Raw genomic sequence first — 22931 nt, forward strand, 5'->3', positions numbered from 1 at the left:
GTTCATTTTTAGGGCATCATGCAGGCTGCATTTGTTTTATTTGGCCTTTGAGGATAGTTAAGAGAGTTTGAAGCGCTGGCCAGTGTGATGGGCTGTTATAATATGTACCTATAGCTAAATGAACCTTATATCTGGTTTTGGAACAGTAATTATCAGCTGGGCACTCAGATACCATTTGTTTCCTGTTCTAAATCAAAGCACCAAAGAGGATAATCTTAGATTATTTGGCCCAACTGTGTGAGACAGCAACTTTTCACAGTACCAAAGAGTTCTGTACTCTAAGAATGGTGCTCTAACTGGCTTCTTTTCCAGTATTTAATGACCACAGTGAAAGGTCATCACCTTGCCTCATCTGGAATGGTGAGCAAGGTCTAAGTCATAGGGAAGCTCATGCCATAAGCCAGTGAACATTTTCCTAAGTACATGCATATTTTATTCTACGTGCCAAGGATGGATTTCACTGCCTTGTGTTTCCAAAATAATAAAAGCTCTGTACGCTGAGAGCAGGCACAAGTGTGACAGAATTTCTCTGGTCCCTGGTTTAAATAAGCTATGGGCATAACAAAAGTGGTGACAATGCAGTTCAGCACACAGGGGCTAGGGCTCAAGGAGCATAAGAGACCTGAAGTATAACACTGGCTCTGCCATCCACAGATATGTGTCCCTGAACACTGTCTCTGTTTTCCAGGTTTCCCATCTGTAAAATACTTTGCTATCTCCTATTATTGACATGATTTGGACCGTAGGATAGGGTACATTAATTGCACATGAGCTAAAATCTTATTTTCAATTAAAAACAAACATTATGCAGCCTGTAATAGAGTTACACTGTCATACTGAAAACTAACTTGACTCCTCATATTAAAATAACCATGGTTAGGATAGTGTCTTCTAGTTTCTCAGCATGGTTGTGAAAGAACACCAAAGGATAAACCATACATGAACCTTCCCATGTGGCCAAGAAGATGGAGATCTACAGGTAGCAACCTTCTGTGTTGGTAAAAAGTCCTTTTCCTATCTCCCAACTCTATTCTGAAATGAGTGATATTTTCTGCTAATGGCAGTTGCCATAAGATAGTTTCATAGTAGCTAGGGTCAGGAGGGACCTGAACAGATCATCTAGCCTGACCCCCTGCCACAGGCAGGAATGAATGCTGGGTACACAAGACCCAGGCAAGGTGATCGTCCAACCTCCTCTTGAATTTGCCCAAGGTAGGGGTGAGGACCACTTCCCTGGGAAGTTGGTTCCAGATTTTGGCCACCCTAATAGTGAAATATTGCCTTCTGATCTCTAACCTAAACCTATTCTCCAGCAGCTTCTGGCCATTGTTCCTTGTCACCCCAGGTGCTGCTTGGGGCAATAGGGCCCTTCCTATTTGCTGCTGATCTCCCCTAACAAGTTTGTAGGCAGCCACCAAATCCCCCCTCAGCCTCCGCTTGCTGAGGCGGAACAGGTTCAGGTCCCTCAGCCTCTCCTCATAGGGCCTGCCCTGTTGCCCTCCAACCAAGCGGGTGGCCCTCCTCTGAACCCTCTCCAGGCAGACCACATCCTTCTTAAAGTGCGGTGCCCAGAACTGGACGCAGTACTCCAGTTGTGGCCTGACCAAAGTCGCGTAGAGGGGGAGTATCACTTCTCTGGACCGGCTTGAGATGCATCTTTGGATGCATGACAAGGTATGGCTGGCCTTGCTGGCTGCGGTCTGGCATTGGCAGCTCATGTTCATCTTGGAGTTAATGACTCCAAGATCCCTTTCTGCCTCTGTGCTTTCAAGAGGGGAACTCCCCAGCCTGTATGTATGCTGTGGATTCCTTCTCCCAAGGTGCAGCACCCTGCATTTGTCTACATTGAACAATTCTCTATTCTCATCTGCCCACTACTGTGCAGGCATCAATGCCACAGTCGCTTAATTTATTGATGAGGATGGGGTGAGAGATGGTGTCAAAGGCTTTCTTAAAATCTAGAAAGACTATGTCCACGGTGACACCATCATCCAAGGATTTAGTTACTTGGTCATAAAAGGCAATCAGGTTGGTCAGGCAGGACCTGCTTTTGATGAACCCATGCTGATTGCCCCTGAGCATGATCCCCCCTGCCGGCCCCCCACAGATGCGCTCCTTGATGATTCTCTCCAAGATCTTCCTGAGCACCGAGGTGAGGCTTACAGGTTTATAGTTACTTGGGTCCTCCTTCCTCCCTTTCTTGAAAATTGGGACCACATTAGCCAGTTTCCAATCCCCCGGCACCTGGCCAGATGACTACGAATGCTCATACAGCCGGGCCAAGGGCTCCGCGATGACCCCTACCAGCTCCCTCAACACCCTTGGGTGGAGGGCATCTGGACCTGCAGATTTAAAAATGTCTAGCCCTTCCAGAAGATCCCTAACTGCATCTGTACTGACTGAAGGCCTGACAGAGCTATCCCCAAGACTGTCCCTACCTCTGGTAGGTGGGATGTCCCGGTCCCTGTTCAAGAAAACAGAGGCAAAGAAACTGTTAAAAATATCAGCTATCTTGTCTGGTGTAGCCACAAGATTACCGTTTGCATCTTGCAGGGGCCCTGCAAGATGTTGTTTTGGACTTTACAGTGAGATCAGGACAGGGAGATGAGGTGCCTGGGGGTACAAGGCATAGAATCGTGGTGATCTGGAGGACAGTTTTGCAGAGAGGTTAATGGCGGGAAGTTGGGGATAGACTAGTATTTGAAAAATGTGAACAGGACAGTGAATTCTCTGTCACACCAATCTGCATAGCATTTGGAGAGACTCGTGAAGGAAGAGTTTGTAGTAAATAATCAATTGCAAAGCTGACAAACTGAGCGCATGAGAATTTCAAATAGCGTTTCCAATTAGAAAAACCATTTTGGTTTTAGACAGGAATTAAAAACTGCATAGGCTGATAACCTTTCTAAGGATCTGTTGTCAAACTGTACCAAGATATGTGCATGTCAAAGCCCCTAATGCCAAAAGAACTTCTCGGGGCATTTCTGCATTACAGAGTTGCTGTGTCTAAGCCAGGCTGCTTCTAAGTACACTGAACCCATCCACTCAGACACACACGCATTCCAGTTTCAGAAATACCCCAATAAAGATGCTCCAGGTTGCCCACAGTAGCTGCTTTCAAACACACCAGAAGCTGAGGTCTCTAGAGTGGCTTGAGAGGGATGCCTCAGTGTCCAGCATATCTCTGGGTTTGGGGCGTGCAAGCAGAAGCACATGGGTGGAATGGGAGTGCTTGAGGATGGCCTGGCCAGGGCTCACTGCTTCCCTCATGTAGGCATGCCCCAAGTTCAGCAGCAGAGCTAAGTGTTGTACAGGACCTGAAATGCCTTTGTTCTCTTTTATAGCCCCAGATTTACTGTCAAAAAGACAGGAAATCGCTTAGGGGGAGGTGGGGAGACTGAAGAATGGCAAAGGTAGGCAATGAACAGAGGGAACTCTAAGGCCCAGCACTGTTGATGACAAGCTGTGGAGGGAGGGGCAGCCAGGGGGGAAGAATTATAGGATCTGGGTGAGTGCTATACAGCTCAGAGCATCTCTTCATCTGACTTCCAGCTGAGGGAGGGCACTGCCACTGGATTCTCCAGAGTCTGAAAGGCAGATTTTGATCAGACCCATGTAATTGGCTTATCACAGACAATTAGCTTCATTGCTTAGACTCCCCTCAGCGCAGCTTACAGATTTGGAGTGTTTCAAAGCCACTGACTTAGAGACAGGCTTGTGTTCACCAAGCCAAGGCACAAGACACCCACTATGCCACTGCCAGAGGAGAGGCTGAGAAGAGAGGAATAGCGTTTCCCTCTTGGGCTAGCACAAGAAATCTTAGATTGGTTAATAGGAAGGGCAGATCTACTCTGGGTCTGGTAGTGCAGTTGCACCCCCCTTTTGGACCGTGCCACAGTAACTGAGGACTTCTTTTAACTCCAAAGTAGGTATGAATCTCTCCACTTCCTTCTCCTCCCAATCCCTCCTGCCCCCATCTGCCTCTGCTATTGTCCCCAGCTGACCTGGGGGGCAGAGGGAGCACCAGAGCTGCTCCTGCCCTGCTCCAGCCAGGCTGCACAGGGAGTCAGGCTCAGATGGGGACAGTAACAGTAGTGGACAGGTTTCCCTTCCCTACCCAGTTTGCCCAGCTGTTCTCTGTCAGCCTGAGAGCAGGCTCAGGGAGGGGTAACTCACCAGCCACTGCTGCTGTTTCAGCCAAGCCTGGCTTCTCATGCAGCCTGGCTGAAGTGAAGCAGAAGCAGCTCTGGAGCTCCCCCCAGTGGGAGGAGGGTGGCTGGAAACAGGCTGACAGCCACCCTGGCAGCTCTGGTTGCTGCTCCTGCACCCCCTTCATACAATCCTGGATCCACCTATAGTTAAGGGTTGATCAACTTTCAGTCTAACAAGTGAGCACCTTGCATGATACTGAGTCCTAAAGGTAGGAGCTTATTTCAAAACCTTGGTTTGAAAGGTAATGCAAGGAAGAGGAGGCTATGGAGAACAGTTGATGTGGGTATGTGGAGGTGAGATGACCCCTTAAAAACCACGGTTCGAAACACTCACATTTCTTCATAAGTCACCAACAGTGAGATCCAGTAAAAGACCTTCCCCCTGGCTGAGATTTTGGACTGAGAGACATGTACTCTATGGGAAATGTAAAACCCTACCCCAGCATGAGGGAGTGAAAGTTAGTACCATTGATGGCAAGTTACATCCACTTTTCTTAGGTACAAAAGAACAATGCAGGGCAGGGGCAAATCAGACCCAGAATGTCTGTTTTCTCCTTCCTTCCTTCCACTTTGGACGCCTCAGACTAGGCTTGCTTGGAGCTGTGTGGGGCGACCCTGAGTGTAAGACTCCCCGGCTTTATATCTCTTTTCTTTTCTGACTCCCACCTGTCTAAAAGTCCCTTGCTTTTGTTTACCTCCCTTTCTTGTATTTTGCAGTGTTCTTTCTTTTTTTCTCTGTTCTCTGTCCCCTCCCCTTTCTACTTCAAGTTTCTCTGTCTGCAAATTGCATTTGTCTCCTTCACAGCTTCTCTCTTACTGTTTCTCTTTCTTTTTTTGTTTGTTTGCCATGGGGAGTTATCTTTTTTTAATCTTTTTGCCTTTTGAGGGGTGCTCTTAATTACCCCCCCTTTTTCACTTCTTCTGTTTTATTCTTTTTTTTCTCTCTAACTCCTATGACCAATGCCCACCTCTTTTTCACTCCTCCTTTCTCCCCTCCAGGCACTCACACCCCTCCTTTTTTTGCTTTTTATGGCTGCATTCCCAGACATTTATCTTTGTAGTTTATATATACAATTTTTTTTTGTTCCCTTAGTTTTAGCTTTTGGGATTAACTCTGTCCTAGCAGGACTGGCCATTCCTACACCCAGCGGCTGGGATGTGCCCCTACACCCAGCGGCTGGCATGGGGATACCTCTCAAAACCTCCCCCTTAACCATGGCTTGAGGGTTCATACCCCTCCCTATGTTGGGGTTGAGGTCTGTGCAGGTGCCCTAGCTGATCTTCTGGGGCGGCGTAACATACGTTATGCGACCAGTGTTAACACAGTCCCAGTGATTTACCTGAGTGCTCCCACCCTGGTCAACAGGGTGTGTGCAGAGAGCCTGGACATCGCAGGCATACACTACCTTGTTATGCCCCTAGACACCCAGGTGGTGAGGGTGGTGATTTCCAACATTCCCCCACACCTATCCAACCAGGAGCTGACCAAGGGACTCAAGCCCTATGGAGTTCCTACAAATCCCTTTCGCCAATTGGCGATCGGAAGCAAGACTCGAAGCTGAAGCATGCCCTGTCCTTTCGGAGGCAGGTCTTCACGCTCCTCAGGGAGGGTCCCCAGTCTCTGCCTCACTCCTTGAACCTCATGCTCAACGAGCAGAGGTTTGTGATTTATTTTTCCTTGGGGGAGACCATGTGTTTCCAGTGTGGTAGCTCTTCTCACCTAGCAGCCCAGTAACCACAGGGGAAAGTGGCGAGAACATCAGCGACTGCAGTGATGCCAAAGGATGGTGCATCCATTTCTGGGACACAGGCCCCGCCAAGTGAGGCTGGGATCTCTTCCTGACCTCCTTTCACCACCGTTCCATCTGAGGGGGCTGGGATCTCTGGTGTGAGAGCACCATACACCACAGGGGCTGGGATTACTACCCAGCCCTCTCCCCCACCCATCCCACCTACGGTGCCCAGCCTCCACCCCTGAGGCCCCACCAGGTGGAAGGGCTGATACCTCCACTTGCCCCTTGTCCACCCTGACTGCCCCGACCAAGGTGGCTGGGGTGGCTGATGACTATAGCACCAGGGTCCTGTCAGACAATAGGGCTCAGGCCTCCTCCTGGCCACCCTCCACCGCGGCCTTGTCTGAGGTGGCTGGCCCTGGCGGGGCGGGCCGGGAGTGGTTCAGCCTGTCCTTTATGAATGGGGGGCCACCCGCCATGAAGAAGAAAAAGGAGAGAAAAATGAAGGGGGCCTCTCAGGACACCCCATCCCCACCAGGACCCTCCTCAGCTGGCACTGGGGAGGGGGGGCACTGGAGAGCCTGACCCCACTCCAGCTGTTCTGCCAGTGACCCCATTGCACGTGACTGCAGATGGGGATGACTCAGTGGCGGGGGAGGCAATGGCGGGGGTCACTAACCCTTTTCCTGTTTCCCAGCTTCCAGAGTTGGGTGGCAGTAAAGATGACACAGAATGCTTCTCTTTTGGAGGCCTGACCCACAGGGCAGCAGAGGGGTTTGTTGATCTCTTGGTCGTGTCCCAGCCTACTGGATTGGATAGGGAAGCTAGTCAGATGTAGATCCAGCTTTCTGAGTGTCGCAAGTGACCTCGAGAGCAGGATGACCTCTCTCCCCCCAAGAAGGCAGGGATCACTATCCTAGAGCTGGTCCTTGACCTGAACGATGAGAGAAGGCTCCTGTGTCTGGACATTGAGGGCATAGACACTGCGTTTGCGGGCAAGCTCTCACCTGGGATGTAGTCTCACCGGTCTTCTGTCAGAAATGTTCAGCCCATGTTGGCAGACCCCCCACTCTAAGCTGCCTCCGACTATGGGGGTCTCTTGACCTTTCTGAAGCAGACCAAAGAACAGAAGAATATAGTGGGGCGCATCAGCCAGCAGTGTGCAGTCCCTAATCTTTTTGTCAAGGCTGCCAGAGTTGTGGCCAAACTTATGCAGCAAGATCTAGGCACCTAGCAGATGGCTTACCATGGAGAAGCTCACGCAGCAGGTGAAAGCTCACACAGCAGGTGAAATACGAGTGGGGCCTGGGGTGGGGGGGTCCCTTGAGTAAAGTAGGGCATGACAGACCTTCCCTGACCTGTCTCTGCTATCTTGCTTTGCTCTTGGGTGCTTGCTCTTCCACCCACACCTTACCTCACTCTTCCTCTCTCATACTCACACCCATGGCAGCCATGACCATTGGCAATTTTAACACCAAATTAACACCAAATTAATCTCACACTCAACAGGTGTTGAGATCCAGAGGCTGTCCTGGAGCTCCTGTGCCAGAAGCGTCTGGCCATTGCCTTTCTCCAGGAGACACATTCTGATGGGATCAACCAGGTGGCCTGGCATGCTGCCTGGTAAGGCCACTTGTTCTTGAGCCCTGGCACCAACCTCAGCACCGGGATCATGACTCTCCTATCACCACAGCTGCAGCTTGACACAGCGGTAGCATGGGAGGTCATTCCCGGCTGCCTGCTGACTGTCCATGTCACCCTAGCATAACACCACCTGCACATCAATGTCTACACACCCACTGATGGCCAAGAGAGAGTCGGGTTTTTTTAGACTTTGGCCGCCCTCCTGTGTGACCTTAATGAGGATGATGACCAGCTCCTCATAGGCGTGGCCTTCAATTGCACCATTGATGCCTTGCTCAACCGAATGTGACCTGAGCCTCTCCTGCCCTCAGCCTGCAAGCTGCAGTCTGCCTTGGAGACCACAAACCTTGTCGGTGCCTGGCAAGCTCTGCATTCTGGCATGCGCCAGTACACCTGGGCCAGGACGAGCACCAGTGGTCTCACCATGGGCTGCCGTGACCACCTTTATGTCACCAAGCACCATCTGCCACTCCTGTGCAATGGCCGCATCATTCCCTGGGGCTTGTCAAATCATGGCCTGGCCTGCTGTGAACTGAGTCTGACCAAGACAGCCTGCATGCAAGTGCCTTATTGGTGCTTCAACATCAGCCTGCTTTAAGACTCCTACTTCCGGGACTGCTTCGCCCACTTTTGGTGAGGCTGGGAGGCCACAGGACTGAGCTACTCCTCCTGGAAGGTATGGTGGGACATGGGCAAGGTACAGATTTTTTGCCAGCAGTACACCCAGCTGGCCATGAATGAACTGTACCGCCATATCTGACAGCTGGAGAAAGATGTGGCAGAGCTCGAGGCTGCTCTGCTGGCCACCAACAGTGATGCAGTGCTGTACGAGAACCTCCATTTCCACAGGAAATGTCTGCATGATTTGGCAGAGACCACGGCCCATGAACTGAGGATCTGCACCAGCTGCCAAGAGCTGGCAAAAACTGATGCCCCAACCCACTTCTTTTTCAACCTGGAGTGGCAGCATGCAGAGAGCAAAGTCTTAGATCACCTCAAGACCCCCAAGGGCTGGGTAATCACAGACCCAGGGGATGTGCATGAGCATGCCATTGCCTTCTATCATGACCTGTCTGTGGCTGAGCCGTCCTGCCCCGAGGCCACACAGGAACTCCACAAGGGCCTGCCACATCTCTGCACCCTGGAGGCTGGTGAGCTTGAGTGGGAATTGTCTCTGGAGGAGCTGGCAGCCACCACAGTTGGCCCAAGGGCTGGGTAATCACAGACCCAGGGGATGTGCATGAGCATGCCATTGCCTTCTATCATGACCTGTCTGTGGCTGAGCCGTCCTGCCCCGAGGCCACACAGGAACTCCACAAGGGCCTGCCACATCTCTGCACCCTGGAGGCTGGTGAGCTTGAGTGGGAATTGTCTCTGGAGGAGCTGGCAGCCACCACAGTTGGCCACACCTCTGGCAAAGCCCCAGGCCTCAATGGGTTACCTGCCAAGTCCTACAAGACTTTCTGGCTTCTCCTTGGCCCCTGCCTCCTGTGCATTTTCCAGGAGAGCCTCGCCGACAAGGTCCTGCTGATCAGCTGTCACTGAGTGGTGCTCACGCTGCTGCCCAAGAAGGGAGACCTCGACTGCATTAAGAAATGGTGGCCGGTCTCCCTGCTCTGTGTGGACTACAAGATTCTGGCCAAAGTGCTGATGACCTGCTTCCGCACTGTCATGGCCTCCGTCGTTGGGCCTGAGCAGAGCTACTGCATGCTGGGCAGGCAGGACCATCCAAGACAACCTGTTCCTGCTGTGCAACCTACTCACAGCCAGCGAATCTTCAGCCTGGACATTGGCCTCATTTCTCTGGACCAGAAGGCCTTTGACCAGGTAGGACAGCCTACCTCTTCCAGACCCTGGAGGCCTTTGGCTTCAGGCCCCTCTTCACTGGGGCCCTCCGGGTCTTGGACCAAGACACCTCCAGCCTGCTGAAGGTGAACAATGTGGTCTGTGCCCCATTTCCCGCATGCAGGGGCATCCATCAGGGCTGCCCCCTGTCAGGCATGCTCTACACCCTGGCCATTGAGCTGCTGCTGCACTCACTGCAGTGCCACCTGAGTGGTGTAGCCCTGCCAACAGCCATGGCCCTCATTGGCCCTCCTCTCCGGCTGTCGGTGAATGCGGACCATGTGACCACCTTCCTCAACACCCAGATGTGTAGGTCCTGACAGACTGCCAGCGAGCCTATAAGCATGCCTCCTCAGCCCATATCAACTGGGCCAAGAGTCATACCCTGGGGCTTGGCATGTGGACCAGCGCGACCCCCCCCACCCCGGATTTGCTGGGGGGCCGCACCTGGTGCCATGAGGGCCTCAAGGTCCTGGGCATGTTCCTGAGGCCACCGGCCTTCATGGCATGCAACTGGGACAGCCTTGAGGAGGGGGTGGAGGCCCACCTGCAACAGTGGCACTGATGCCTACCTTGCCTCTCCTACCATGGATGTATCCTCATCACCAACAACTTGGTTGTGGTGACCCTGTGTCACTGGTGTACCATACTCAACCTGCGACAGGACCTACTCAACAGACTCCAGTGCCTCCTGGTAGATATTTTCTGGAATGGGTGCCACTGGCTCCCACAAGCTGTCCTTTAGCTACCTGTCACCAAGGGAGGCCAGAGCCTGGTCGACCTGGTGAGCAAGGTGACCGCCTTCCACCTGCAAGCCCTTCAGCAACTCCTCTACAGTGAGGAGTGCCTACGCTGGCAACAACTGGTGTGCTGGTTCCTGCAGAGGGTGGGGGCCTTCGGTGGGAGCTCTTCCTACTGGACCTCACGCTACTGAACTGGGCATTGCATCCGGCCTTCTACTGCAGTGTGGTATGAGCCTAGCAGGCTACCTTCCACCTCTAGCCCTGGGCCCAGCGCCCCTGGTGCACAACCCAGCCCTGCGGTGCCCCGTGCTAAGCCTAGCCTCCGCCAGCCTCACAGCCGCTCTCATCTGGGCACTTGTTCTCTGCCTGGGCCATCTCCCTGACCCCGCTCGGTTAGTCTGGTTCTCACTTGAGGCCCTGACATCCCGGCTGGGCATGCACTCCATCTGCAGCGTATGCTGTCTCCTGCATGACATCCAGGCTGCCCTCCCACTGGAGGCAGCAGCTACCCTGGATGACCATCTCCAGGTGTGCCAGGTCCCCCTCACCACAAATGCCAGGAGTGAGGCCTTCCCCCCACTGCCAGTCACCCTGGCCATGGCCAGCAAGCTGGCCGGCGGGCCTGGCACCCTGTTGATGCTTCCTATGCCTCCCAACAGTGACATGGGTTGCCCCTTCACTTCTCTGTTGCGTAGAAGCCTTTATGCCTGGGTGGTTTATGTCTGCCATGCCCAAGTGCTGGTGGGCTGCCCTGATACACCGTGGTGACAGCACCTGGGGCCACCAGATTCCCCACCAGCCCACCTCACTTGGTGCACATTGTATAAGCCGCCAATCGCCAAGAAGACTGGCGACCTGCAGTGGCAGTTGCTGCATGGCACCCTAGCCACTGGCATGTTTGCGTACCACTTTGACCCAACTGCCTTGACAGCCTGCCCCTTCTGCCCTGGGAGCATGAGGAGAATCTCTTTCATGCCTTCCTTGACTGTCCCCACCTGCAGCTGCTCTTTGCCGCCCTTGAGCCACCATTGTGGGTGCTGGGCTGGAGCCTCTCGGAGAACACCTACGTGTGCTCCTACCCATACCAGGCAGCCAAGCAGGGCACTGTATGCCTGGCCAACTTTCTACTGGGTCAGGCCAAGATGACTGTCCCCCAGAGCCGCCACAACCGGCTTGCCAGGACTGGCTCAGACGATAGGCCTGCGGCTTTTCGGCCCTCTGGTGCAGGCACACTTTTCACGGGAGTTTGAACATGCTGTGGTCTGGCGAGCAGTGCCCACCTTTGAGGCACGCTGGGCCCTTGAGGGAGTGCTGTGACACACGGAGGACAACCGTCTTCAATACATGCTCTGATATCATGACTGGTCTGGGTGACCATGCAGGCTCGGTGGCAGACTGCAACTCCAAGCTTGTGCTGCGCCCTGGGCCCTCACCAGGCTGCTTTTTGCATTTTTTCTTTGTGTGGGAAGTTGAAGGTTTTGTCTCACGTATGATTGGCTAGAACAGGGTAGGAATAGTTTGTTTATAGAGGGCTTTGGTTTATACGACCCTGTGGCGTGTTAGGCACAACATATAATACTGCGAAGGTGCCTGTCATGGTGTGATGTTATAAATGTAATGGCATGGTGCTTTTGGTTTGATGGTAATTTGTTTGTCTTTGCTTTGTATATTGGACCTGGACCCCGGAGGAGCCAACTTTTTGTACCCCGAACCCCTGAATAAAGTAGCTAAAAAGTCAAAGTCCTTCTTTCCTTCCTTCCCTCCATAATCCATATTCCTGTGCAGTTCAAACCACTGTGTTTGAATTGCACACCACAGAGACAAAGCAAAAGCATCACTGGGCACACCCTCCATACTTTGCTTTGCCATAAATCCAATACAATGAAGAAAGGAGAATGCATTTCTGTTAAGTTTTAGAAACAGACTAGGAGCAAGGACTTCAGTGTCTGAGTTTGGCCTTTATTTCTGATTCTTGGGTATATTTCTGAACCAAATAGCTTATCCGTTCATGGTTCATTTTCAGGCACGTGTCTCTGAAAAAAAAATTTTAATTATGTTTTTCTATAGAAATCTTTTCCTTGAGAGGCAGTGAGAAAATATTACCCAAACATGAAAGAGGATCTTTTTGCCTTCTTGTGGATGTTTTTAATAACATCAGTCATAAACAAAAGGCTTATTTTTTCAGACCTCAAAATAACTCCTGGTTAGTGCATTCCACCCAGGCCACAAAATGAGTTTGAATTACTCCACATGGGCAGTCAAGAGATTTTCAGTAACAATGCATAATTAACAAAGGGATTGATCCTCTGAGATGCTGATCTGCCTGTAACCACCACTGATACTGATAGGAGCTGTGGATGCTTGGCACCTCCCAGGTTCAGGTCCAGGGTGTCTTGTGCTGCCTGCATTTTTGTCAATACATTGGTTATTACAGAAGCATTCCAGAGGGTGAGCCGTCTTTCTAAGGCCCAGGCATTTCCTTCCATCCTCCATGTGTGATGAAGGAGCTTGTAAGGACATCCTTCATTATCCTTTGCCCTTCTAACACAAAATCATTTAAAGATGTTGGGCTGATCAACGTTTCAGATGTGTGTGACGGGCCCTTGTTTTATCAAGACTGCCTCACAGAGGGTGGGAAGAGTAAACATACGTTCTGGCCATTCCCCTGCCCACAGCCGACACAGAGGGGCAGGGGGAAAGGTGCTGAGCTATGCCATACTGCTGGGCAAAGAATGGATTTTTTCATTTTAGTGGCTAAACCAAAGTAGCAGAAAATAATCTGGTGCAGAGCAAACTGAAACAAAAACTTTTCAAGTTTTGGATTAAATGAAGAAAACAAAACCAAAAATGGCATGTTTTGTATCATTTTTTTGGTTACTTAACCTTTTCAAACCCCCTTTTCAGTTTTCAGGCTAATTTATGAAACGGGAATGTTTCAAAACCCAAAATCAAAACGTTCCGTTCCAAAAAGGTTGAAGTGAAACATTTCAGCATATCTGAAAGAAAACTTTCCATTTTAAAAGGGGAGTTGAATGAACTATTTTGATGTTTTCAAACATCCTTTCTGCATATATTTTGAGGTTTGGGGGGATGGAGATTGGTCAAACATATTCACCAAATTTGACCTGATTTTGCAAATGGTTGATTTTTTGAAGCTCCAGTTTTTGGTGAATTTACTATTAAAAAAAGGGGCCCAGGTAAGACTGGGAGATGATGTGCGTGCTGTGATTCCAGAGGTTGTGCCCTTTTACATAGTTGCTACTGCTAATTTTCTCACAAGAGCACTAGGCTGGCCAGCACTACACCCTAAGGATGTTTGAGGCATGCTCTAAAAATCATCTGGATACATATGTGTGCTTCCACTGAGAGACACTTCTAAGGTCCTTCTGGACTGGCTTTTTCAGTACATAAATCTGGTTAAGAGCTACTTAATGCCATGTCTCCTAGACAAGCAAGTCTTGGTACTGTTCAAGTAAGACCTGGCCCCGAACTGCATGGGTACAGGCTACTGCAAGGTGGAACACACTATGCAGAACAGACAGTCCATAACTGCAGGTACAAATCAGCCACTTCTACGTGACACAGCCAGTCACGCATCTTTCTTGCTTTTGTATGTACCTCATCTTGATTTGTGTGGATGTATAATTTTGGCATGTATGCAAGCAGTTTAGCCATTCAGCAGCATATTTGACTCTTTGAACCCCATCAAGCCTAACTGGCTTGCTCAGGATCACAGAAGTTTATGGCATAAACAGGCAGAAGGATTAGACCTCCTGATTAGCTGTTCTCTCTTCTAACCAGTGGATCATTCACCCTTTCTCATATAAGACATCTTTTTGAAAAATTAAGGGATCATCTAACCTGGAAAATGTAATTGAGTTAGGGCATGTCTGTCTTCACTGCACAGTTAACTTGAGTTATAACTCAAAGGCTCTTCCTAATTTGAGTCCTATCCACAGATAAAAATGCTTATCTTGAATGCAGGTGGGCTTTTAACTCAAGTGGTCTGCCGTGAGAGGAAGTATTTGCTAAAACTTGAGTGAGAAGAATTTGTCAGCTGCTTTATGACCAACTCAGTAGGGCAGATGTAGACTTGAGCATCACTAGGCTTCTACTGCTTTGTCCAGTTCCACCCATGTACCCAGAAAGGACAATTACATTGTCCTGCAGTCACAGTAAGTGTGGTTTGACTAATTGTAGTGCGCAGAACCCTGGGACAAGTCCTGGAAGATTTACTCTACACGTAAGTGGATGTACTATCAATGTGGATAGAGTCACTCCAATGTTATTTTGCAGTGAGATCACTCTCACATGAGCCAGGGTAATTTGAAGAGAATCATTTAAGTGGACCTTCTTAGATTACCTGTAATTCAGCAGGGAAGATATACCCTTCGCTACCTCAAAGTGTTACTCTAATAGGAGGTGAAATCTGAAAGTATTAAATGCAGAGACTACATTCAACCTTGGGTATTTAATTAAAAAAAATAAAAGTTGCGTTCTTAAATCAGATTTACAAACTCAGGTTAAAAGAGTTGTGAAGCTGAGGCAACTTGATAAAATTCTGGTTAGGAGTTCAATTTCAAACCCAGGCTTCTGAACAGGCTTTAACTCAAGCCACTAGCCCATGTAAGACCTAAGTAATCTTGTCTTCGCTGCTATTTTAACACAAATTAGCTAACTTGACTTAGCCAAGCTGAATTAAGAACAGTTTTTTCAACTATTAGACAGACTCACAGAGTCATTTAGTAGTGTGTATACATAGTCAGGTATGAAAAAGGCCAGCTTAAAATTTACCATGCTATAGCATCCAAGGTCATGCACAGCTGTTAAGTGTTCAGAAACCACTTTTGTCTTGCCCTTTGTTAGGGCCTCAGAACTCAGATTCTTAAGCCGTAAATCTCAATGGCTTCCCACTACCTGCAAACAGAACCCTAACAACATTTGATGAAGTGATCTTTTGTTCACAAAACCTTGTACACCTCTCTGATTCAGTTAATCTATAAGGTGCACCTCTACCCAGCCTTCTGCCTAATAACATTGATCACCCTTCCATAAACAATGCAGCTTTCAGCACATGTGCCAGTTGTAGGGAAGAGTGGGAAATCCCTTCTGGAAAAGACGGCCTGTCACTGGGCTCAATTCTATTCAGACTAGAATTAAAATAACAAAATCAGTTTAAAAGCATATGTTTAGTTATTTCAGTTCACGCCTGTGTGAGGATACTCTTATTTTACACTGAGAGTGGCAAACATGACTGTTTCAGTTTAAAATGACCACACAATGCCAGAGGGGCATTAGCTGAGAGGATAGATACAGTGAGAGATTGTTTTGCTGCTTTCAAAGGCAGGAGAGAGCTTACCCCTTTCAGAGTAATGCTTAGGTTCAGGTGAAGAGTTAAACAGTTTGTGAGAAGCTGTTTACAGGCAACTGGAGACTAACTGATTTGAACTGATATTAAATAATAAGAAAAATGTTCTCTCTTATGAAAAGAGATTTTTGCCCTTTTGCTTTTAGATGGAAGCTGGAAACTCATGGAGCTTCCCATAAGGCCTAACTAGTTTCAGCTGAGGTTAGTTAGAATTCTGCCATTGACTTCGGTGATCAGTCTGACCGTAACACAAAGATCATAAACTATCATAAACCAAATTCAGCCCTGCCGAAGCAATTTCAGCTCCACGTACTTCATCATGGTTAAAACTTGATGCAAGCTTTCAATTTTATCCCATTTTATCCCATGTCATTTTCAACTAGTTGTCCTCTTAGTATCTCAGAGATCTCATGAACACTCACCTGAGAATGCTCTCCTTGGTATGTAATCCTTATTTGACTAAATGTGTCTCATTATTGCTCTGGATTCCCCCTACCACCCAGAAGTTATAATCAAAGTAGCATTTCAATGAATATCATAGGGCTAATCCTCTTCAGCTAAGCTCTGCAGTGCCTATATTTGTGAATCGTATTTCAACCATTGTTTTCTAATATAATAGTTTCTTTAGGCCATGAGTATTCTTTGACGCCAGTCTGAATGCAATGCACCTCAGCAGTGCTTCAGTTTATAAACATCTGGATTCCTAGAAAAGCAAATGTATTCCTAGGATGTATCCCATTCTTGGCTGTCTGTTAACACCTATAAAATTAAATTTATTTCCTGCTGTGCGGCTTAGACTTTAATTTAAGGTTATTTCCAGAGCTGTGGTAGGCTTTGTGCCAAAGACTACACTATGGCAAACAATGCTTTGAAAGCTTTGTGTTCAGCAATGGGCAAACCACAAACACCTCATAGGTTTGGGTTTGGGAAACACATCTGAAAGAAGACAAGAAGCTGATGTGGAAGAACAATCAAAATGTATCTAAGCAGAGAATGCTCACTTCTGCTCTGAGAAGTCTCCTCTGTCAGAAGGGTGAAAAGCACTGGCATTCAAAGGATAAATGTTTATTGAAGCCTTTTGCAGTTATTACTCTCATGATATCAGGTTCCCCAGAAGGACTTCTGGTGTCTCAGTGGTACTGTCTGTCTTAGAAATATTACAAAAAAAGGAAGCAGCTGTGATTTTGTACCTGAATTTCCCAATCTAGCTGAAACTAGAACATGCCTTGATATGAGCTTTTGTATTTTAAAGCTAGCTAGACTTTCTGAACCTCAGCAGGGCTTCAGGGTCAGTTTTGTTTGAGCTCTGAGCCAAAATTTGGGTTGGTTCTTGTTCATGCACACTCCCATTTCCTTTGCTGCTGACCTCTCAGGTGCATGTGGCACACTCTATCTCTCTATAATATGGTTTTAGGGCTGTGTCACACATTCAACTTAATACTTGCTAAGTGTAGTTAAAACACAAGGAAATGCACCTTCAAGCAGTTTAGTGCATGTTAAGTGCCATCATAGCATTGCAAATTTGCTCCCTTTCAGGTGAGGATTATTTCAAAATGGTATCACGTAATCATTAGGCCTATGCGAATAGGGAAGTATTTGATTCGGATATGGATTTGGCCGATTTAGAGGACAGTAATTTGATTTGGGGATTTAGATCGCTGTCCCAAATCAATTCGGCTGAATCGGCTTCAGAAGATTCGGCGCTGATTCGGAGTGGGGGGGATGTCCCTGTCCCTACTCAGAAAAATGGAAGCAAAGAATCTGTTAAAGAGATTAGCTCTGTCATCTGGTGCTACCACCAGATTACCAAGCATGTCCTGCAGAGGCCCATTAGTCTTATCTCGGTCCTAGGGAAGCTCTCTGAGAAAATTATCCAGGAGCACATCTGCAAGGTGCCAGCAGGGGAATTTATGCTTAGGGGCAACCAACATGGGTTCATTAGAGGCAGGTCCTGTCAGACCAACCTGGTGGCCTTCTATGACCAGGTCATAAAAGCCTTGGATGCAGGTGTCGCGGTGGACGTAGTCTTCCTGGACTTTAGGAAGGCTTTCAACACTGTCTCTCACCCCATCCTCATTAAAAAATTAGGCGTCTGTGGTGTCAACGTCTACACAGTCAGATGGGTTGCCAATTAGCTGGAGGGCTGCACCCAGAGAGTGGTGGTGGACAGGTCATTTTTGACCTGGAGAGATGTGGGCAGTGGGGTTCCCCAGGGCTCGGTCCTCAGGCCCGCACTGTTCAGTATCTTCATCGGCAATTTGGACGAGGGGGTGAAAAGCACCTTGTTCAAGTTCACAGATGACACTAAGATGTGGGGAGAAGTGAGCAGGCTAGAAGAGAGGGACAGTCTACAACTAGATCTCAACAGGTTACAGAGGTGGGCGGAAGAGAATAGGATGGGTTTCAATACGGACAAGTGCAAGGTACTGCACCTGGGGAGAAAGAACCAGCAGCAGACCAACAGGCTGGGGAACTCCCTTCTCATCAGCACAGAGGCAGAAAAGGATCTTGGACTCACTATTGATTCCAAGATGAACATGGGCTGCCAATGTGGGGATGCAGTCAGGAAGGCTAACCGCACTTTGTCATGCATCCATAGATGCATCACGAGCAGGTCCAAGGAGGTGATCCTCCCCCTCTGTGCGACACTGGCCAGGCCGCAGTTGGAGTACTGTGTCCAGTTCTGGGCGCCGCACTTCAGGAGGGATGTGGACAGCATTAAGAGGATCCAGAGGAGGGCCACTCACATGATCAGGGGGCAGCAGGGCAGACCCTACGAGGAGAGGCTACGAGACCTGAACCTGTTCAGCCTCCACAAAAGAAGGCTGAGAGGGGATCTGGTGGCCATCTATAAACTTGCCAAGGGAGACCAGCAGGCAATGGGAGAGTCCTTGTTCCCCCGAGCACTACCTGGGGTAACAAGGAACAACAGCCATAAGTTGACTGAGAGTAGATTCAGGCTAGATATCAGGAGGCACTACTTCATTGTCAGGGCAGCTAGGAGCTGGAACCAACTTCCAAGGGAAGTGGTGCTTGCTCCTACCCTGGGGGTCTTCAAAAGGAGGCTAGACAGCCACTTAGCTGGGGTCATTTCACCCCAGCATCCTTTCCTGCCCATGCCAGGGGGTCGGACTAGATGATCAGCTTCGGTCCCTTCCAACCCTACCAACTATGAAACTATGAGATATGGTGGCACTTTAATTCAAGTGGCTCTCAGAGCCACTCTAATTAAAGTGCTGCCCTCCCACTTCCTGGAGTCTTCCTTCCCACTGGGGGAGGGACCCTGCTGGACACAGCAGGGGAGAGTGGCTGCCCCCCCCCCTGCCAGGCTCTGCCCCAGCCTCTGGGGCACAGAACCATGGGCACTGGGCTGAGCTGGGCCAGGCAGGTCAGCTCCACCCTCCACTCCCTCCCTCCTCCAGTCACATCTGCAGCTTTCAGTGCCTTTTACAGCACCTGCACCAGCCCACAGTCTGTGCTGCGCTGTGCCAGCACCTGGGAAACAGTGGTGGCTGCTCCACTCCACTCCAACCCAGCCCAGCATACTGATTAGGGGATGAGGGTGTATCTGGGGTCAACTCGGCTTGTGGGAGGAAACCCAGGCATCGGGGGGTCCCAGCTCCATGGGTGAGAGGGAACTCAGGCATTGGGGACCCCGGCATAATTAATTATTGGAGAATATTATCTGCTAAAATGATCAAAAAAACTGATAGCTGATAATGTTAATTTTCCTTTTATCAGTGCCAATCCAATATGCAACTAATATATCGGTCCACCTTTATTTGTCACTCTTCATTTCTGGCCCATGTCAAATAGTCAAGTTTTACACACCTATTGTAGAAAAGTTCTGCAGCTAACTTGCCACATTACGATGGTCTAGCTCTGTAGTTGAGTACTTCCAAGTACAGATCTTCTCCTTCCTTCATTGTATTTAAAGCGGATTCTTTACAATGCACAGTCCACATTCTGTCAATCCACTGCCATGCGGGGATTGGTTATCTCATACATTTGAGTAAAGTGAGCAACTTAAGCAATTTGAGCAATTACCTATTCTTGAACTGTAGTCCACTAGCAATAATAGTTTTCAGATTTCCATGGCATGCAAATACAGATTTAATATTAATATGCTTGACAACTGTTGTTACTGTAGTATCATCAAGTGTTGCTACTTCCAAAAAATAAGTATAATTGTTCATTATAATTAGGTAATCATGTGGTCAAAGTCCCAACATGTCAATTCCCACTTTGTTCCATGGAACAGAAAGTTGATCATGAAAGATCATTGGTTCATTTTGCTAGGCATCCCTGGATTTCTGACATGTTCCACACTTTACCATATCTTCAATATCATTATTCATCAAGGGCCAAAAGACAAAGTCTCTGGTTCTACTTTTTGATTTCATCATTCCCAGATGTACTTCATGTATTTGTCCCAAACTGTTTCTTCTCATCTCTGCAGGACTCATGGCCTTTGCACCCTTCACGAGTACTTCTGAGATCACTGTGGGGTCATGTTTATATTGAGAATATGCAGGTAGGAAATGGATTTTTTTCATTTTTTACCCATTGCTCCTTTCACCACTTGCAATGTTTCATCTTTAGCTGTGTTTCAGTATCTAGGGCAATGGTTCTTAACCAAGGTGTTGTAAGCCCTCTTCTGGGGTACCTTAGTGTCGGTGCTACCACCACCGCTGTGACCAGATGAAAGTGCTCTATGGACTTCATGCAGAGTATGAAGCCTGATCAGAAAGCTGCTGGGCTGCTCCTACCTGCTCCTCCTGGGAGCAGAGGCACGTGGGACAATTCTACCTAGTGGCAGTGGCAGCAGTGGTGGCAGTGGCAGTAGCAACAGCAGTGTGGCAGCCTGAAGAAATATGGGCAATACATAGATAAGTCTTGGTGCTTCTGTGCCACTGCCAGACAGAACTGTCACACATGCCTGTGAAGGAAGAGCCTGCAGGACCACACTAGCCAACCACACCTACAGGACCGCTGTGACAGTAGTGGGCGGGTACTGTTGCCTCTATTAGGCTTATCAGATAACTGCAGCCACATCCCAGTCAGGCTCTGCATTCCTCATGAGGCACACAGGGCACTTCCACCTGGCTGCTGCAGCAGCGGCAACACCACACTTGAGAACCACTGAAGTAAGCTAAGGCAGTGGTTCTCAACAAGGGTGCTGCTAAATTCAGAATAGTTATAGAGTGGTACCCTGAAACTAAAAAAGGTTGAGAACCACTGGCCTAGAAATACATGGCATGATGCTTTAATTACATTCACATGCATGGTTACTGTTTTTTCCAGAGCATTACACTGTGGACTGTTCAATAGACAGGTATGCTCTTAAAAGCATGTCTGTCACCACTAAGTGGGATCCAGGTTGGAGCTCCAGGGTCATATCATAAAGTTGCTATATCCTTGGTGATGTATCTCCAAGTTCCTTTTTGAATATTTCAAATCAATGGTTTGTGGTCCATTTCTACAGTGAATCTCCAATCATACAGTAAGTTATGAAAACCTGTCTATATGTGGACCAGTCCAAGAGTTTCTTTTTCAATTTTTTACATAGTTTCTCAGCAGCTGTCATAGCCCTAGATGCATATGAGACTGGCAACCAATCAGTCTCATGGTGCTGTAATACTAATGCTCAAAATCCATCTTTTGGTAAAAGCCTGTTTCCACTCTTGAGGTATTTGAAGACTATTATCAAATCCCCTCTCAGTCTTCTCTTCTCCAGGCTAAATAACCCTATCTCTTTGAGTTTTTTCCTTATAAGTCATGCTTTCCAGGCTTCTGATGTTTTTTGTTTCTGTCTACTGGCCTATTTCCAATCTGTCTGCATCCTTCTTGAAGTGTACGGCCCAAAACTGGACACACTGCTTCAGGTGAGGCCTCACCAGTGTTGAACAGAGCAGAAGAATCACTTCCTTTGATTTGCAAGTGACACTCTGGTTAATGCTACCCAGTCTGCTGGCCTTTTTTGCAACAAAAGCACACTATTTGCTCATACTCTGCTTATGGTAAATTGTAAACCCCAGGTCCTTCTCTGCAGCACTAAAGCCTAGCCAGTCATTCCCCAGCAGAACAGAACCTAGGCTTCCTGGGCAAGTGCTCTAACCACAAGGCTATTGGGCCAAGGATTGACTGTCACTTCAACCTCCCTGATGCTATGCACACCTAATTTGGATGTCAAGCTGTCATTGTGCTTGCTCCTTTCCCACTCAGAGATTTTCACAGGATTTGTGTGCTCTCAGGAGCAATAGGATCACAAGGTAGCAGAAGTGTCAGTGCTTTGGTGGCCACCTTGGATCCCTTCTGAGGACCGTAGAAAGCTTTTTAGGCTCATGTGGGACCCCTACAGCCACCTATATGGAACCTAAGAAAATGTAAAATAGAAGCCTCTTTTCCCTTTGTCAAAATAAACCCCAGGATATGTCATAGGCATTCAATAATATTCTGTTTTGTGAATCAGGTACTTAAAGTGCAGAAGGGGCGTAAGCACCTTAGAGGCTTAATAAAATTTGGACCTTGTTTTTCTGGTTTATTGGTCAAGTAGAAAAACTGGAAAAAAAAATCCTGTCAGGCTGAGCTGAACAAAAAAGATTTGATAATATCATTTTAAAGTGAAAAATTGAAAAATTTAATTTTGAAAGATGCTCAAATGAACTTTTCAACTCTGATTTTTTTCAGCTGAAACTCTGTCAAATTTGGCAAGAATTTGTGAGTAACTTCAGATAACCATAGAGCAGCTAAGGCATGGTAAGCTCTCACACTGTCATTAACTCACATCTATGAATCTATGAATCTATGAACCCAAATCGTGCATTTTCCAGTGAATAAGCTGTTTGAAAATTTTGCCTAGTTTTACCTACCAGCTTGCATGTGGACTCTTTGGGTCTGGTTCTGCCTTGATGTCATTATGAAGTTATTTGCGGCCATAGGATGCAACATAATGACAACTGTGAAGTCCCAAGAAGCCAAAGCAATGTTGCATCAATGTCAAGAGTTGGATTTTAACTGATGTGAATGCATAGTGCTATGTAACCTAGTAACCTATGCAATGATCTGTACAGTGTGGGTAGAAGTACCTACTCTACTGTACTGAGTAGATGTGGAAGCATCAAGTTGTATGTCATAATTTCTATACAGAGAACAGCTAAAGAAGAAGTATTACAATCTCATAAATCATATTAAATCCCCACAGCAAAACAATTCTGAGGCGTTCAACTAATCAGACCTTTGAAGGTTAACAGCCTTCAGTGCACAGACTGTGTTAACTAAACTTGTTTCCCAGTGGACAGCAAGGCTACAGTCGTCAGTCACATTAAATCTGCTATACAGGCAGTACGGGCATGGTTGAATGCAAAAAGAGTGACTTGGAAAGTAA

The sequence above is a fragment of the Alligator sinensis genome, unplaced genomic scaffold, assembly GCF_000455745.1.
Source record: "Alligator sinensis unplaced genomic scaffold, ASM45574v1 scaffold17_1, whole genome shotgun sequence".
In the NCBI taxonomy this organism is placed as follows: Eukaryota; Metazoa; Chordata; order Crocodylia; family Alligatoridae; genus Alligator; species Alligator sinensis.